Source organism: Wolffia australiana, chromosome 1, assembly GCF_029677425.1.
Source record: "Wolffia australiana isolate 7733 chromosome 1, ASM2967742v1".
Taxonomy (NCBI): domain Eukaryota; kingdom Viridiplantae; phylum Streptophyta; class Magnoliopsida; order Alismatales; family Araceae; genus Wolffia; species Wolffia australiana.
The window spans coordinates 24077566-24083582 of NC_135835.1; positions in this window are offsets into that span (position 1 = coordinate 24077566).

A 6017-nucleotide genomic window follows, 5' to 3' on the forward strand; every position below is an offset into this window, starting at 1 on the left:
AACACCCAAATTATCCTTTAAAATATCCTGTCAAAATAATCTACATTTAAAGTCTGCCAAAATCTTGCGTATACTGAAGTATCAAGGTACTGTGTAAACACAGAATATCAAATTTCATATCAATCTATAGAAGGAGAAACTAAGATATGAAAAACACTGACAAATAATTGATTACAAATATTAACTCATTCAAAAAATTGTAGAGGCAACAAAAATTACACACTTTGGAAACAAGTCCAGTATTATATAATAACAATTTTATAAAATCAAGTTTCAAAATTAAAATTTCTAATAGTAAATGAAATATTTGAAGAAAAGTTAGAGTTATCATCACATAAAGTTACATCTCAATAAATCATACTCTAATGAGTCCATAAAGTATGCAAAAAGGAAAGTTAATAAAAATGATAAAATTTGGAAAGTGATCTTTCAGTATTACTTTTAATAGAGTTTTAGGGATACATTAAAGCAAATAAAGTAGGCTAATATGATTCATCATTATAAATAAATTTTTAAAAAATAAGGTTTGAATTTAAGTTATGAAATAATCTGATTGACATCAGTTTATTTTAAAATAATAGAATTTATCAGAAGTATCTTTAGAACTGTGACTCTGAACATTAATACTTTAATGAGTCGGAAAATAGAAAATTAACATTTGAATTTTTAAAATAATTCCTACAATTACATGAAAACGGGACATTAAATTTGCAACTCAAAAAATTCAATGATTCATGAAAATTGCGTGGAGGAGAGAGACATAAGACATATTATCCGTTAATAAGCCCTTCGTGATTTCTCATAAAACTGTGCTCATTAGTTTGGCATTCAAATTACATAATATTTAATTAATGAAATTATGCACTTAACGTTACAAATCAATTAAAGTGAATTCGAACTCACTAAAATAAATACTTCATAAAAAATCTCTGAGAGATATACTAAGAATTGTAGGAATTTAAAGTAGCCTAAATGTTTGATTACGATAAAGAACCACAATTAAAGTTATAAATAAAATGACTTAAAAAAGCAACAAAATTACCACTCATGTTTTCTTTAGAACTAAATTGAATTTATTTGCTTTTATCTCTCTTTTAACATACTATGACTGTAAACTGCTATTCTCAAATAGTTTTGTACACATCAAATGTTAGTTGTTTGCATTTGGTATTCTTTCATTTGTTATATTTTGGTCATATTTTGTATTATTCATTCTTTTAACTTTTTAATTTGGTATTTTAATCGTTATAATTTACTAATAGTAATTTAAAGTTTATTTGAGGAATTAAATTTCTTATATTTAATCCCCAGTTTTAATTTCACTTTTTTGTCATGCTGTTATAAGTACGTCAATAATTCTTTTTGAAAATTTAAGAGTATATGTATATCTTTTACTTCAGATTTCCAACTCCAGAACCAGTTAAATATCTGGTAACAAAAAAGTGAGCTAATTAGCTATGGTAGAATCCTTCTTCTTCTGGATAACTACTTCCTTCACTAGGATCATACTGTCTATTGATACAGAGATAAGTCAAAGTTAGATGAGACCTTGCTCTCCTTTGCCTATGTATAGTCCTTTTATAAATTGAACTTCTGAAGGCCAAGTATTTATCCATGATGTGAGCTAAGGTCATTTGATCTCATAGATCATTGAATATTACGATTCATCAAACCATTCCGGAAAAGTAAGTTACTAGGACCATGAAATAAAATATAACGATTAAAAAATGCTGATGTTTTCTATGGTAATATATTTTCATAAAAACATGCTAAAAACGCGGAGAACCCTCATGGGGATAATAATAGTACTAAAAATTCAGCTCTAAGATTATTTCATTACATACATATTTATATCTAATTCAGATTACAACGCACCACGATAGTATAATATCTCAAGTAAAATGAAGAATATAAGGAATTTAGAGAGGGCAGGAAAATAAAAACATCATCTTTATTTTATGTCACAATAGCATAACGTAGCGAAGAACTTAAGTAAACATATATGTAATGTGTAAAGCATAAAAGCCGCAATCATTGATTTAAATGTAAGTACCATAAATGTTGATTTTGATACCATTCTAGGATTACACAAGATGGTTACATTTTGAAAATGGGAGGGCTTTATGGCCACCACTGTAACAACGGTATTCTCGCCGATCAAACAATGCGAATGAGAAGTTATTATTAATAACATATCATAAAAAATCTCAAGAGTAAAATTTCTTCATATTTTGAATACATAGTTACCAAGATAAAAATAATTAAAATTAATTATTATATCAATCACGTAGTATATTAAGATCCCATAGAAGAACGGGATGAAACCAACAAATTGAACTGCCAACACAGAGATCTGAGTTTGAAAAGGAATAATGAGCTGGAAAATACAAACGACCTCAAAATAGAAAAGAAGAGAAAGATAAATAGAATCAAACATCCAAGATAAATAGGAAATAACTTATTGTTAGGAGTTTTATAGGACATGATGATCATTCAAACCAATGAATGAAACCTGATTAGTGTAAATCAAATTGGATTGAAATAAATCCTCAACAATTATCTGATTACATTGTGTGGAACTATTTCCAATCTTGGCTTGAACCTTCAAGCCAGTCATGTGTATGGCCTCTAGATGTATCCATGTGATTGTCGCGACGATGGATCATATCTTGAACTTGTGAACTCTCCTTGAAGGTCTGGTAGGTATGGATACCAAAAATGGGTGGCGCCCTTATATTTTTACTTATTCGATAAAATTTTCATAAAATTCCTTATAGCTTAAGTATATCCACCAATGTCCATAGTTACTATTCATGTGACCCTGTAGGTCCATGATTCAATCTAATAATAACTTTAACAGCCAGGTAATATTTTCGATGAACCATGTTAATTAACTAAATTGACACATAAATATTAATTAAGGATCAATTGAACCCAATCATTTAGTTCAGATTCTACCAAGGGGTACCAAGCTACACTTCATGTTCAAGAAGATGCATAGTATTGATTTAAGTCTCTCACATATCCTTTGCCATCATTGATTATGAGACACATATAATACTTCATACATGCAGGATTCTTGAATGACTTAGGGTATTTTTTTTTGGAAAAAAACACGGTGCCGGGTACGGCCAACCTTGCGGTTGTGCCTGTTGACCGATCCAACCGTGCCCAAGATGCCACTAGGGGGATTTTATTTATAAAGTGAAGTGTTTATCAATGTTTATAGGCATGGAACGTGTATCCCAATTATAGGTATCCCAATTACACTCGGATCCCACTCGTCCATGCCCATGTGTAGGAAAGGAAACGATACACAAGTGATACCTTGTAGGTGCTCGGAGAAATGCTTACATCGATGCCTCACACGAGCCCCCCGCATGATGATGGTGGAGAGATAGTGGAGCTGTCCCTGCCTTTAACAAGTGCATTGATGAAGTGCGTGGCGAGGACCTCATCCGAGATGGGCACAGTCCACCCCGCTATCGTGATTGTCGGATCAGGCGTGAGCACTCCCACCTCAAGTGCTCCATGCGATCTGCCACTCCCATGGGGCCTCCTTCAAAAGTGTGCAGCGCGTGCGGAGGTTCTACAAGCCGAGACATTCGACACGATAGCATCCCATAGCGGTCGGAGGAGCGCCTGCCAAGAAAGGAAAAGGGAGGAAGGGAGTCGTGTGTGTACCGGGTGGTTGGCGAGAGCATTTGCTGTTTGGTTGCCTTCTCGCAGCTGATGACGAACACTAGTTATGCGAGGGCGACACCGCATGATGTCTTGCCATTCACGGTGTAGTCACCATTGGGAGCATGTACTTGCATGAAGCATGTCGACTAACACCTATGAGTCCGATTCTACGACGATATTATGAAGGTTTCATTCCTCGTAGATGAGTAAACCATCACATATCGCCATAGCTTCACCTACTGTGTTAGTTTGTACGCCATAGAAAGAGGAGAAAGCAAAGAGAATACTCCCTGTATGATCCCGGAGGATACCACCTCCCCATGCTAGCCCGGGTTCCCTTTGGGCGCACCATCCACATTCAGTTTGAGGCTGCCAATTGGTGGTGGGTGCCAATGGATGACCTGTAACTGAATGCGGATAGGGGCAAGGGTCACTGGAATGCCCTAGGCACGAAGGAGATAGCATCCAATTCCTGAGATGTAGTCGCGAGTGGGGATGAGATGGTGGATGCGTCGTATCCACAACTTGACGTGGCGCATGATATCCACGACGCGCATGGGAATCCTTGGAAAATGAGAAGAATTTTGCCCCTTCCATATCTCCCATAGTAAATAAGCTATGGTGATGTGTAGGATGGGGCTCCATTTAGAGCATATTGGCAAGAGAAATATCTTACCAAAATACTCCAATGGGGTCAGTGGAATATGAAGGAGTGGGAACCAAAGGTGCGTGATTTGGCGCCAACATTCTACGGCTGTCTCACTATGGAAAAATAGATGTTCCATAGTCTCAATATGTGGAAATGCGGGACAGCAGCTGCAACGTGAGGTGAGAGAATGACCTAGACAGATCACCTGATCATCAGTCGGGAGGCCACAGTGTAGGAGTCTCTAGAGGAAAAAGGAGACACGGGTAAGGATCGCCGGGTGCCAAATGCGGCCACCCCAGTGCTGGATGGGGGATTTCTCACGGAAATACTCCCAAGAAGAACTGCATGAGTATGCGCTGTCGAGTGTGAGCATCCAAATAACACAGTCGGGAGTGGACCCGATTGAAGTGTTCTGAACTTGGGGTAACATGGTAAAGGGGAGGCCATGTTGCTCCCATAGGTGTGGCGTGTTGCCCATAAGTAGTTGGGCAACTGTGAGTCGCACTCGACGTGGTACAAAGCGGGGATGGCGAGCAAAAGGCTTGTTAGCGTGCCAAGTATCAAACTAGGTGCTAATCGTACCTCGGCCTATATGCCAACATGTGACTTGGGCGATCTCAAGCCACTATCGCTGCCACGTCTCCCATCTCCGATGGCCCCAAATATCCATCTCTCGACAGGCCCACTCGCCGTACTTGGCGGAAATAAAACTTCCCAATAGGGAGTTGTGCGCATGCGCCATACAAGTTTCTTTTGAAGCATGTCCTGGACGTTTGAGAGGTGCCTGATCCCCTAAACCCCTTCGGCCTTCGGCCGACATGCTTTCTCCCGAGAGACCCAATGATGGCGACGCTCGCCCTCGAGGTGACTGGACCATAAGGAACGTGCGCATAGTCGTTCGACTGAGTAGAGGATTGTGAGAGATAGTGAGTGGACTGCAAAGGTATGCAGGGGGATACTCATGAGGACATGTCGAATAAGTTGGATGCCTCCTATAGGAGAGAGAAAATGGAGTTTCCATCCCTCAATTTTCTTTCTCAATTTGACCAGAAGGGCATCAAAGTATTGATGCCTAGCGCATCCGAGAAAGATAGGACATCCAAGATAGTCGAAAGGGAGGCATCCTCGTGAGTAATGGCTAGAGTTTTGGATTATCTAAGAGCGCTTTGTAGTCATGGAAGGACCAACTATAAAGCTACTCTTTGAGGCATTGACGAGCTGGCCCGAGGTTTACTAAATGCATAATGAGGATGCTCATAAATTGCTTAATGGATTTTTTGGATCCATTAAGGAAAAAGATGGCATCATCCACAAAGAGTGAGTGCGAGATGATCGTGCATTCCCTTTTCATAAAATATGGTTGGATTAGGCCACGATCGATCGCATGTGTGAGCGATCGACTGAAGACCTCCTCCGTCAATATAAAAAGGGTGGGTGAGATAGGATCACCTTGCCATAGACCTCTCGTGGCCGTAAAGAAGACACTGGAATTTCCATCCATCAAGAGAGAGAAATGATTCTCTCGAATGCAGGCATCAACTAGATCGATGAACGCATCGGTGAACCCAAAGCGACGTAACACTTGGGTAAGAAAATTCCACTCAACTCGATCGAAGGACTTCTCCATATCTAGTTTGATGATGACATTTGAGCCCCAAATATGAGCATCTAGTGATTGGGCTAG